The sequence below is a fragment of the Pelophylax lessonae genome (genome assembly GCF_965119305.1).
Source record: "Pelophylax lessonae genome assembly, chromosome: 10".
In the NCBI taxonomy this organism is placed as follows: domain Eukaryota; kingdom Metazoa; phylum Chordata; class Amphibia; order Anura; family Ranidae; genus Pelophylax; species Pelophylax lessonae.
In genome coordinates this window covers 71,245,705-71,259,704 of record NC_138777.1, presented here as the reverse complement: position 1 = coordinate 71,259,704, position 14,000 = coordinate 71,245,705, and positions in this window count along the sequence as shown.

Here is a 14,000-nt window from a genome sequence, read left to right as displayed (position 1 = left end):
TGGAGAATAAAATGGCAGTTTTTGCAACATTTTAGGTCACACAGTATTTGCGCAGCGGTCTTTTAAACTCAATTTTTTTTTGCCAAAAATACATTTCACTGCATTTAAAAAAAAATGAAACAGTAAAGTTTGCCCAATTTTTTTTATATATTGTGAAAGATGTCACGCCGAGTAAATGGAAACATAATATGTTACGGTTTAAAATTGCGCACACTCGTGCAAGGGCGGCAAACGACGGTACTTGAAAATCTCCATAGGCGACGTTTAAAAAATGTTAACGGTTACCAGTTTAGAATTACAAAGGTGGTCTTTTTCTGGAATTATTGCTCTCACTCTGGTGATCGTGGCGATACCTCACATGTGTGGTTGGAACACCATTTTCATCTGTGGGTATGACTTACGTATGCGTTTTTATTTTGTGCGTAAGCTCATGGCGACGGGGATGCATCAATTTTTTTCCCTATTTTTTTATTTATTTTTTTTAATTTTAGCACTGTTTTAAAAAAAAAAAAATTCTGATCACTTTTATTGCTATCACAAGGAATGTAAACACCCCTTGTGACAGTAATAGGCAGTGAGAGGTACTCTTTATGGAGGGATCAGGGGTCTAAAAGACCCTACACCCCGCCACTGCACTTCAAAGTATTCAAAATGCCGAAATCTGCATTTTTGAATACTGTCACTTTTTTAAAATCGGCGTCGTTAGCAGCCGAGTAAACCGGAAGTGAAGTTGTGATGTCGCCTTCAGGTTACTACATCGGAGACCTGATCAAAGCTAAATCCGGCTTTGTTTGGGACTCCAACCAGCCGGCGGACGTACCGGCTGGTTGCTCAGGTCTCCCAGTGGGACGCGAGACCTGGGCAGAGCCACGGAAGGCGGCAGGAGGGGGGTGACGTCCCCTCCCACTCGCTGCTGAGCCGCATCGGCTGTTATCTACTGAAAGCTGACCGCTGGCTATAAAAAACGGTACCGGGTTGATGCCTGCAGCTGCAGGCATCATTCTGGTACAACCAGTTCTGCAAGCCGCCGTACAGGTACGTCGGTTCGCGGGAAGTGGTTAAAGCACAAGTAGATTTTCCGACATGCAGGGAAATCTGTGTCAATGGCTATTGATCACCCCACCTAAAAAGGTAACGAGAAACAAAATGAGGTTTCTCGTTATAGGGATGGAGACGCCGGGCAACACCAGCTTGGGTCTCATCTAAAGTCCCACCTAGTCCAATATGTTTAAACCTAAAAAGGTAACAGTCCCTCAGGTCACTGCATCATAAAGTCTGCTGAGTAATGATTTTTAAGAAGTCAAGCAGTAAATTTAAATTGATTGCTGCTACAGGAAATATTTCAAGCTGCCGCGCAAGCCTGCAAAATCTGTTTTTACATTTTTGTATTGGTCTGATTAAAGTTGGCTGAAAATTGATTACAAACATTTTTTTAAAAATGTTAACTCATACAATCGCATACTCATTTTTTTTTTGTACTATACTTGATCTAGCTGGGTTAAAAAATAAATTGCGCGCTTTCAAAAAGCAGTTGACTTTTTCTAAATTCATCAGATGTACCAAATCCCAGAACTGTAGTTGTTTAGCCAAACAGGTAAAGGCCTTTTACTTTCCTTCAGCCTTGGTGAGAAGGAATGAGCTTGGGTTAAGTCCAACCTTGGGTTCAGGCTGAACCTGGAAGGAAGCTGTCACTCCTGCCCAATGTGGTCATATTTATTGAATGATATCACGAGCATCCCTGTCCCTTTGTGTACATGTAGCTGCAGGGCAGGGAATTCCCTGTCTGTGGTTGACTGGGTGGGAGTGACACCTTCCTTCCTAGTGTAGCACTACCCCTGCATAGGCTGCTGGCAACTGGTTCCCCTATTTCTGCACAGCCAGACAACACACATTTCGGACTTGCATCCAGACACAGTAATCAGTCCATGGGCTTGTTTTTGTTGTTTTATTGGGAAAAACAGCTTGGATAGGGTAAATGGATTATGGGATGCCCAACTTGACTTGAAGAACAGACAAGGACAACTTCCTTCCTTTGTACAGAGAAAAGATCTTAGACTGCTCTCCTTGCTAGAAACACCCAGTCTCTTGGATCAGTGGCAAAGTCTCTTATGGACAGAATCTCTCTGCCATTCTGGAAAAAACACAAAATGTTGAAAATCTGCATGCAGGAGTATCTCCTCTGCTCTTGATGAGCTGCTCCCAGCTCCACCACCTGCAGAAACTACCAGCCCTCCCAGCTGCAGGACTACCAGTCCAGGGTTAAGCACAGCGCTGCCCTTTGAAAGCTTGCTACATGTGGCATTCTCTCCCCTCGTGAATCCCTGGGTGTGCTGAAGTACTCACTCTGTCCTCCTTGCTCCCACTGCTCTCAGGCAAAAATCCTGTTCAAACTGTGATGCTAAAAGGATCTTTCTAAACCAGCCCGAGCCCTGCATGGAAGCAAAGGCCCTCCCCCCCCCCCCCCCCTGGACCTAGGGGACCCCACCTAGGCTACCGACAGCCTCCCCAGCACTCCATCTTCCACCAACTCCTCTTCTGGCTTGCTTTACCATATTTAAGGGCTGACCACCTTTCCAGGCTAACAGACTCAAGGGGAGGTACCAGAGTCATACAGCCTGACCTGCAGTAAACCTCAACCCAATTTCAGACTCACAAGTTAACCATGAGTCATAACATACATTTGCCTGCACTAATCTAGTAGCACACTAGAGGGTGCTGCACTAGTTTGGCCTGAACCCAGACCAAACCTGAGCTCATCCCTATTGATGAGTGTTCTACCTGCCCAAAATGGCAGCCACCTCAGAATAATGGGTTTAGCAGCAAAGTTAACCCAAAGTGGAATATTTCTGTTAATATAAAAACGTTAGTAAATTGTACATGTGTCCTTCAGTGTCACATAGGGATTTTCTTTCTAGTAATGTTGGTTCTTTAAGGACATCACTTGGGGGAGAGAATGCTTAGCTGAGGTCATCCAGATCTACTTGAATCTAATTTATTTGGTCCTAAAAGCTTCTGCTGCCAATGGATATAGAAAATGAATTGTTGTGTAAGTTTTATTGGTCATCTCAGTTCACATAACACACTGATGTACTTGCGTTTCTCGGGGAGGGACACTATCTGCACTTGGCTGCAAGGTTTGTTATGGTAGAGAACAGAATCATCCCCTCCCCCCTGCACAGTCACCCCCCCCCCCCCCCCCATATCCCTGCACTCACTTCCATGATCACTTTTTACTATTTGTTTGCTTGGGAACACATCTGGAACAAATCAGCAGTCCATTGCTCTAGGCACTATCCTTTGTACTTGTTGCAGACCCCATAACGTCTACACTCAACTGGTAAAATGAACTGCAATCCTTGCTTGCAGTGTGTGGATCACGCAGGGTCCACACAAGAGGCTTTTAACTAAACCTATTTTCAGGCTTCCGGGATTGCACCCCCCCACCCCCCTCTTTACAGACAAAATACAAAACCTTGTCTTGTAGTGGTATCCATACAGGCAGACGAAATTGGGGTCATTTATCCTAGTAACTATGCTAAGATATTTCTCCAGATGTCTCTGGCAGTAGACATTAAAAAAGGCTCCATTATCTAAAGGAAGAAAAAAAAGAATCAAGGTTATGTAAGTTTACCACTGAAGTGTCTATTATCTATTTAGGGATTATGGTGTCACTCCAGGAAAACAGCTAAATATAGAACTAAAATATATATTTTATATACAGTGTATAAAAAAAACAAAACTGGTATAGAGGCACCCACGGGTCTTGCAAAGGAGGTGGATCAAAACAGCAGTGTTTTTATTGTCAATGTTTCGATTAAGTTTAGTCAATCGAAACGTTGACCATAAAAACACTGCTGTTTTGATCTACCTCCTTTGCAAGACCAATGAATACCTCTATACTAGCTTTGGATTAATATATATGTAGCACTGCCCCCGTAGGGACTGCTGAATATTAACTCTGCGGGCTCGCCTGGTTACCAACACACGGCTATAAGCTTCCAATCTATAATAGAGGGAAGCGCACGCAGACCTAGGGCAATATCGCTTTATTAGGGGACAAACAGTACAGTTAAAATGCGCTCACATTTTCATCCTTGTTGCAAAAGCATATCGGCATGATAACAGACGCTCCTCGCTCCTCCCGTCCCTCCAGGTAGTTTCACTCCGGTCTCTTGCAGCTGCCGCCGCTATGACCCTGCTGCCGCCGCTATGACCCTGAAGAAGGAAGCTCCGCCTCCGAAACGCGTTGTCCGTGGCAACTAACAGAGGCAGTATACCCGTGTGGATCCCTCCACTCCGTAGCCCCATACAGCTTGCAGCGTCGGCTGAGGCTGTGACTCACTTGTGTAGCGGTGCATGACGGCGGACTGGTGCGCAGGCGCACTAGTACTGACACGTAGTGGAGCCGGAAGCAGGAAGTAAGGGAGAGCGGGGTCATAGCGGTGGCAGCTGCAAGAGACCGGAGTGAAACGACCTGGAGGGACGGGAGGAGCGAGGAGCTTCTGTTATCATGCCGATATGCTTTTGCAACAAGGATGAAAATGTGAGTGCATTTTAACTGTACTGTTTGTCCCCTAATAAAGCGATATTGCCCGAGGTCTGCGTGCGCTTCCCTCTATTATAGATTGGAACCTGATTTTATCCGCCCCCCAGTGGAGTGTGAGAGTAGCTGCAGTGACCAGGACATACCTGCTTAAAAGCATACTACAAGTAGGAAGTGGACACATGATCAGCGCCATAGGCTGGTGAAGTATATCCCCATGTATATGTTATAATCCAGCATGTGCAGGGGTTGTTCTTATTTATTACACGGCTATAAGCAAATGCAATTCTTATATTCCTTTTGGCTCTTCACTTCAATAAACAGTCCAGGGTTATTGGGTTTTTTTGTTGTTTATTTTGTAATGGGGACAGGAGAATGGAATAGTGGGATACTCCAATTAAACTATTCACAATATCTGAGGACTTCTATCTTCACTACTCCACTAGTAGGTATGGAACAGCCAGGCTGTTAATTCATCCTGCCACTTTAGATGAATGGGGTTAAGTCTCTTGCTTTCTCTCAAGATGACTTGGGGAACAATATCTTATCTTATCTTCAGGATACTCTCCCTAGCATCCTCTTTCCTGTGGACACCCATCCACTGACTAACCTATGAGCAGGGGTGGTCCCCCTCAGGTCAGGCCCCTTGACACAAGTTCCTGTACTCACAATACTGCACCCACAGGGTCTCCAGTGTCTCCCATCTCAGTCAGCTTCCCTGGACCTCTGGGTTCAGCTCTTCTCAACTGGTCCTCAGGACGACCTCCCTCCGGGACTCCGCTCTCCAACGAAAGACCCCGAGCACATGTGCTCCTGGCATTTATACAGTATCCCAGCATGCGCTGAGGCAATCTACCCTCTGCCAATCATCAGGACTGTATCAAAAGCCTATGCACCCATTCGTCAGGTTCCCTCCCTGTGTCCAACATGCCTCCCTATTGGACCAGCGTGAAGCACTCTCCAGACTGAATGAATCACATACTGAGCAAAATGAGCAGACCTCACTAGCAGATCCTGCTCTCCAGTAGGCAGAGAATAACAAAGATTCACCCGCAGCCCCTCTGGTAATCAGACAGAGCTCACAACTATACTCTCTCACTAGCACCTACCTAGGAGGGTGCTACATACAGTATATATATGTAGCACTGTCCCCGTAGGGCTTGCTGTGTAACTTTTTGGGTCTCCCTCATTACTCAATAAACAGTCCAGGGTATTTGGTTTTGTATTTATTGTGGAATTTGGGTGGGAGAAGGGAATAGTGGAATACTAAACTATTCACAGTAGATAAGGACAACTCTCACTTGGCCTCATCAGGTTATTTGTGGAAGCAGACACACTGCTTTAACCATACTGCCACTTCTTTGGAAGAATGTAATTCCTCTTTCTCTCTCTAGCAGCAGACTTGATGCAACTAAATTTTTTTCAGGACACTCTCTAGCATCCCCTTGACTGACACCCATCCACTGACTCCTCCACTGAAGGGATGGCCCTCACACGACAGGCCCCATGACACAGATCTGTACCCACGGTAGGCAGAATCAGATCCTTTCCAGTGTCTGGGTTCAGCTCCTATCCGACTTTCAGGCCCTCAAGTCGACTACCCAAGGTGGCATGGCTAATTCTACAAAGGAGGGGCAGCTGCCCCCTCCCCTGGGACCCTGCTCTCCAGCTGAAGACCCTGAGCCCATGTGTCCTTGGCATTTTTTACAGTCACTCAGTCTTCACCGAGACACTTTCCTCTGCCAATCACCAGGGCTGTAACCATGCCTGTGCCCTCACTTGTCAGGTTTCCTCCCCCTGTCCAAAATGCCTCCCTATTGGACCAGTGTGAAACATTCAGACAAGCTGAACACCATGAGCAGACCCTACCAATGGATCCTGCTTTCTAGTAGGCAGAGAGCAATATACATTTACATGGAAATCTCTCTGTCAAGCAGAAAGACCCAAAAAATATATTGTCTTCTAGCACCTACCTAGGAGGGTGCTACATCTATATAAATATATACACATTTATACATACACACACACCTTATATGTTTACTAGTTTATCCATATGTGTTATTAGGTACAGCCAGTTTCATGATCTATGCACCTCTGCCACACTGCACAGCCAAGCAGGAGACACACACACATTTGTTGGTTCCATAATACAGCTCCTTGTGTCACATTTCTTCCTCCAGCCTGCTCATTGAACAATGGATCCAATAAGTGAGGAACTAAATGTAGCCTGGTCGCACGGCTAGTATTGTTTAGACTGTTGTTTGCTATTAAAGTTCTGCAAAGACAGTGACATTTGATTTATGGGAGATATAGTTCCAGGAGAAGCCAGGACCATAGACTGCTATACGAAAGGACTCTTCCCCCAGGGAGCGATGTGACTCGTGGAGCCTGCTGGGAGTGTCTTCATAAAGGGGGGCGGGATCAACTTTCGCTCTCTTGCCTTGAGGATAGCGTGCTGTGAAGAAGGGGAAGAGCTGCTGCGGATTGCAGAGGAGTAGGCTGGAGGCCTAGTAGTGGACACCGGAGCTGAGACGAGCAGTGTGTGTAGAAGAATCTCGGTAGTGTGACAGGCCGAGAGAGAGTCGCTGAGCAGAGCAGGGCCTGGTTGCAGCGCGGAGCGGAGCTCCCGGTATTGGGTGAGAGACATCCAGCATCTACATCTGCATTTATCACATATGTAGACTGAGTCAGGGCAGAACTGCTGAACTGTTTGAGTAGCAGGCCACACTGAGTTCTAAAATCTCCACTGGACACTGCAGTTATATATAGTGCGTGGTGAGTGAACAAGGCCTTAAGCCCTTTTACAGTACCAGGTTGTTTGCCTATTGGAAAGCATCAAGATCTGTTTCTCGTTCATCTTTGTGGATTACAATTACTAACTACCTTGGGGATTACAGTTATTGATCACCTTTACTTAAATTACAATTGGATGCCTGAGGATTTCTTGCCGGTGAAGACTAGTGAGGCCTCACTCTCCAGGAGACTCTTGCAATCTAGTGTAAAGGGCGCCCCCGTTAGTACACAGAGTGCACTCTGATATTTAGTTAGTATTGTTATACTGTTTATTCTACAGTTATTCTCTAAGTACGGTTAACCTAAATTTGTGGTCACTCTCCATCGACTTAAAAATCCAGTGTGTTTATATTATTACAGAATACAATCTTCTAGCATATATATGTATGTATATACATTATATATATGTGTGGTTTGTATTCCAGATCCTGAGTGCTGAACCCTACTCAAGTTATTGGTTGGGGATTCAGGATCTACATTACTATTGACATTTTTGCATTATCATTGATTCTGTAACTTCAAATCTAAGAGCAGTAAACTTGATCTTTTATTGCAATCTCTTGTGGTCTTGATCATTTAAAATGACCAAACTAATAGTGTCAGTTGGGTTGGAGCAGGTTCGGGGCAACAAAAGTGTAGAGGATATACCTGCATTAAGCCACTGCCCTGGGAGCAGGGCTACTTAAACAAGAAAGTGATTCAACTTACCAAGAAAGTAAGATTCACAAATTCAATTAACAGCGTTGAGATGAGGTTAAGGTTCACTGCAACTTTTTTGCAAGGCTTCCCTTTAAAAATATTAAATTCTAAAGAGTCTATTTTCAGGTGTGGTATTTTGGGGTTTTTGTTTATTTGTATTTATGTAATAGGGTTTTTGGGGAGTGCTCAAAGTGCAGCATTCACATGTTACTGACCATCTGCTCTTGGAGGCTACTTTTGTTCACAGCATAAGCAAACTGAAAAAAAAAAGTGCAAGAACAGTGTGCACATAACCACCTCAATTAATATCACTCACATTCACCAAACCCCTCCTACATCTCCATAGCTAAGATAAAAGTTAGGCATACAACGGTTAAGCCTTTTATCCCTCGGCTAAACTGTCCTACTGGGCAGTTTTACACTGCTGTATCCTCTGCAGTGTCTTAATTCTTGTAATAGTTAATTTGGCAGAGTTGCATATGGCTGGACAAAGTTACATTTTTTTTATAAGTAGCGCTGAACCTTTAACAGAATAGGTAATCAGCTGACTCATCATACAGGGAAAACAATAATTTGCAGTTAATCAAACAAGTGCAAAATTAGAAGCAATACTTCAAAGTAGTATCTGGATGGGAAAAACACACAGACTGCAAAATAATAAAAAACTGTTTGATAATGTTAAATAACATACATACTGTGCAGAGTCTGATTATGAAAGTTGCACAAACATGGGCTCTTCTTGGCAATGTCTCTGTCGCTCAATCAGGGTAAGGTCACTGTATAGCATAGTCTCCATAAGACTCTATAACAACAGAGAGTCGAGCTGATGATCACTACTTCAGTAAAACAGTTCAGAACACAAACAGCTACTTACACTTATCTTTATAGACATCATTCTTCACAGTGAAGTCCAGGATCTCGGTTAACAGGTGAGCTGCGGAGGGAGGGAAGCTGGGGAAAGTAAATAGCCTGGAGCTAAATGCAACTAGGAGGAGGTCCAGCATGACTGGGGAGGGTAGTAGAGGCTGAGTGGTGCGATAGGGAAAGATGTATTCTACTTACCTGATTGGAGGGTCCCGAAGTTGAGGGAGTGGCCTGTAGGGAGGAAAGGGGAGGGGCATCTTGTTGGAGCTCAGTCGGAGCTTGTCACAAAGTCAGGAAGGTTTCTCCTGCCCTCCCTCCCTTGTTTGTTTTGGTCAGTGGGGGCTACCAAGCCGTTTTCTTGTAATACAGGTGTTTTTTTAAGCGGAGGGGTTTTTTTGTTTTTTGTTTTTTTTTGTTAGGTATGTTTGTTCCACGGCCATTCAATTTTATGGGTTAATTTATTCCTAGTCATAGCAGCGGGCGGGCAGGGGTTCTATTGGGTCTTTAAAGGCGGTGCTGAATAAAATCCTGGCTAATTAGGGAGGTTGGGAGCATCAGGAGGTATGGGTGTCCCTTTTTAATAATACTGTGCTAACATTGGGGTTTTACGTTGGTTGTATCTGGTAGTAAGTAGGTGTTAATTATCCCTGAGCCGGTGTAAGTTGCGGATGGGGGCCTTTCATGAGGTGGACAGATACAACTGTTTTGGTCGAGAGTAAGTAGGCCTTCAAAAGACCTTAGACCCAGGAGGATTAAGCTGAGGTTTTTTGTTTACTGGGTATGCATTGACTGTATTATATGTATTACGATTGTTTATGTTGATAATGTATTTTAATTGTTTTTGTAATAAAAAAAGGCTGCTATGGCCATTTGACTCCAAACAATTTGCGTCCTCTGGTCAGTCTTGGAGGGGAAGGAGCGGGGTCAAGTGTTTATTTTTATAGGTAGCCTAAAGGCCCATACACACGATAAGAAAATCTGTAGGGAAAATTTGTCCGACGACCGATCTGTCGATTTTCGGATTGTTAGTATGGTGCTTTCGACAGCCGACTCCGACTTTTCGGCTGACAAAATCCTGATATGCAGGCTATATAATTTTTGTCGTCCGTAACACAACGTCAGATTTTGACGGAAAAAAATCTTAAGAGCAAGACTAGGCATGCTCAGAGACAAAAGAATACATACAAAACAATCCAGCACATGACATCACTTCTGAAGTAGAATTCTGTCGTACGGAAAAATTTGTATGAAAATAACCTCTTCACTTTCCACATTAGACTAGCATGCCACAAAAAACGGACGACTGATAGTGTGTACGGGGCTTTAGCCTCAGAATTCTGCGCATTTCTCAGTCAAGTATATTCCCTGGACATGTCCAAGGACCCAGGGAGTTGTTGGAAATGGTGTTTAAGAGGCCTGTGCCAGCATTTGACCATACTGAGTAGATTGGCTCCTCTAGAAACCTAGAGAATACCATATACCATATTTCAACTATTTGTGTTTACCTGAAGTTCCACTTTAATAAACACATTAATAATACATATTTTTACTGCAAATATGAGCAAATAGAAAACTGCTACATTACTATGTTGCCATTACAGAACACCAGGCAGATATTAACCCCTTCAATACCAGGCACTTTCACCCCTTTCCTGTCCAGGACAATTTTCAGCTTTCAGGGCTGCCACACTTTGAATGACAATTGTGCAGTCATGCAAATTTTTATAATTTCTTTCACACAAATAGAGTTTTCTTTTGGTGGTAATTAATCACCACTGGGTTTTTATTTTTTTCTAAATAAACAAAAAAAATACTGAAATTAGAAAACAAATGTTTTTATTTGTTTCGGTATTTAATTTTTGCAAACAAAAAATCTTTCTTCATAAATTTAGGTCAAAATGTATTCTGCTACATTTCCTTGGTAAAAATAACTCAAATCAATGCATACTATTTAGTCTGTAGGAAAGTTATAGAGTCCACAAACTATGGTATATATCATGGGTGCTCAACCTGTGGCACTCCATCCGTTGCTGAACTACAAGTCCCATGAGGCATTGCAAGCCGCTGACAGTTGCAAGCATGACTCCTAAAGGTAGAGGTACGATGGGACTTGTAGTTCCGCAACAGCTGGAGGACCACAGGTGGAGCACCCATGGTATATATACAGTATCTGAAAATCAATCAATCCTGACACCCTATACCAGGGGTGGGGAACCTACGGTTCGGGGCCGTATGCGGCCCCCAAAGTCATCTGGTCCGGCCCCCCTTGCAGCTGAGTCTGTGTCTCTCAGCTGATCTGTCAGAATGGAGCCGATGCTTCCTGTATAGTTACTGCTCCGTTATGACAGTCTGAGTGAGTCACAGGCGGAGTGATATCAAATGCACTCCGCCTGTGACCAATACAGGAAACATCACCTCTTCCTCCAGCGGGGCGCTGCTACACTTCTCCTAGCCAGCATTTCCCGCCAGCAGCACACACAGCAGTACCAGCCAGAGCCAGCAGTACCAGCCAGAGCCAGTAGTACCATCCAGAACCAGCAGTACCAGCCAGAGCCAGCAGTACTCACAGCAGTACCAGCAGTACACACAGCAGTACCAGCCAGAACCAGCAGTACCCACAGCAGAACCAGCAGTACAAGCCAGAGCCAACAGTACCAGCCAGAGTCAGCAGTACCTACAACAGTACCAGCCAGCAGTACCTACAGCACAGTACCAGCCAGCAGTACCCACAACAATACCAGCCAGCAGTACATGCCAGCAGTACCAGCCTGAGACAGCAGTACCCACAGCAGTACCCGCCTGAGCCAGCAGTACCAGCCAGCAGTACCCACAGCACAGTAACAGCCATCAGTACCAGCCTGAGCCAGCAGTACCCACAGCAGTACCAGCCAGCAGTACCTACAGCACAGTACCAGCCTGAGTCAGCAGTACCAGCCAGCAGTACCCACAGCAGTATCAGCCTGAGCCACCAGTACCATCCAGCAGTACTCACAGCACAGTACAAGCCAGCAGTACCAGCCTGAGCCAGCAGTACCCACAGCAGTACCAGCCAGCTATACCCACCAGCAGTAAATGCCAGCAGTTCTTTTCAAAACTTACCACCACAAAAAAGTTAACTGCGCTCCAGACTGACCGACACAAACTTGGAAAACCTATTGCGAGTAGCAACATCATCAATACCAGCTAACATCACACACCTCACCAAAGAGAAGCAGTTGCAGCCATCACATTAGGGATGAGTTAATTAAATGTTTGACCAAATATAACAGGCTAATTTTTAAGGTGATAATTTTGTACGGCCCCCGAATGGTTTTATAAATACCCAAATGGCCCTTGGCAGAAAAAAGGTTCCCCACCCCTGCCTTATACCATTTCTTGCGGCCAGAAAATGCCAGGTCAGTACAAATACCCCCAAATAACCCCTTTTTGGAAAGTAGACAGTCCAAGGTATTTAGTAAGTGGCATGGCTAGTTTTTTCACATTTTTTTTTTTTTAAATAATGTCCCAAGTGCAGTACACCATTATCATATAACTGGTGTGGCAGCGATCAGTGACACTAACTGGTGACAGTATATATAAAAAAAGTAATACTATTTTTCTTTTTTTACGATTTTTTTTTTTTTTTTTAATATACTGTGACCAGAGCAATGCAGTGTTACCATAGTAACACTGTACTACTCTGTGGAAGTGCTCAGGATATTTTTTTTTCTTTTTACATATTATGATTTCTTATGCCAGTGAATTTCATTTATATAAGCAACCATTTCTACTGAATGAAACTGATTTATTCAGTGTCTTTTGTTGTGATTAGCTGTGATTGACCAAAGCTAATCACATGGTACAGATGGGCTGTGATTGGCCCTATCTGTACTTTGTGATTACTGTGACCATTTAAGGCTAGCAAAACAATTGAATAAAATGGATGGCATGAAAGGAAGCCATCAATTGTTTACAATTGTCATGTGATCTGCTGTAATTGGTCACTGACTGTCATATGACGTCCATCAGGACCCCTTGACAACATACTGTTGGACGAAAAGCGTCGGGCGGGATATTTGGCACTGACGTCTTGCTCCTGAGCGATTCCGGGTTGCCAGAAGCTGCCTATCTAAGTTTTTTCTTGCCCTTTTTTATGTTTATTATACATTTTATTTATGGAATAAACCTACTACACAATGAGACTTCTTCTGGGCTCTGGGCATGCTTTTGTTCTCAGCTGGATCTTGGCTTGAATCCTGAGCGGAAGTGATCCACTGTGATACCTTCAGAGAGATCTCCATTTGTGTTTGAGGCTTCCCTGTTGCTGTAAATCTGGTGAGTTTTCAATCATTATGTTGGTGGTGGTTCATCTGGTTAGACACAATTGCTTTACTCCTCACTGGAATGGTGACCTCTACCATGGATTATTATTGATTTTATTGAATTATTTGCTACGGACTAATGTTTAAGGGACTTATTTCTGAATGGCCTGTTATTATTTTGCTTATTTATTTTGGCACTACACTTTCTTATAATATATATACCAAAGACGCAACTCTCACGCGTTGATGATGGAGTTGTATTATCCCATCACTTGCTTACCATTTATTGACATCTTACAGATTCCAGGAACGTACACTGAACTGGGCATGAACAGCAAGCTATTACAGTTATATATTGAGTACAACTATTGAAGAGCCAAACTGCCCTGGTTTCAGTTCGGTGTTCGGTGAACTTCAAAGAAGTTTGGATGTCAAACGATGTTCGGTGAACTTCAAAGAATTTTGGATGTCAATCCAAACTCCTACTGCAATCAATGGGAGCAAAATCAGTTGAATTAAAAATATACATTTTCTGGGCAAATAGGCAAGGGAGTGTAAAAAATAACATAGAGGTGGTTTGTAAAAATTCCATGTGGCCTTGATGTTTTTTTAAAGGCACTGACATTTACAAAGGAAAAAAAGTGTTTTAAATTGCCAGCAAATGACATCTCTCTTCTGGCTTCTTTTTCCAAAAGAAAAAAAGGCACACAGACCCCAAAGGTCACCCAAGACACATAGAAGACCCCTTAGGGTCTGTTATGTATTGTAGGGCAGCCCTCAAAAATTCCACTCTCCTACTC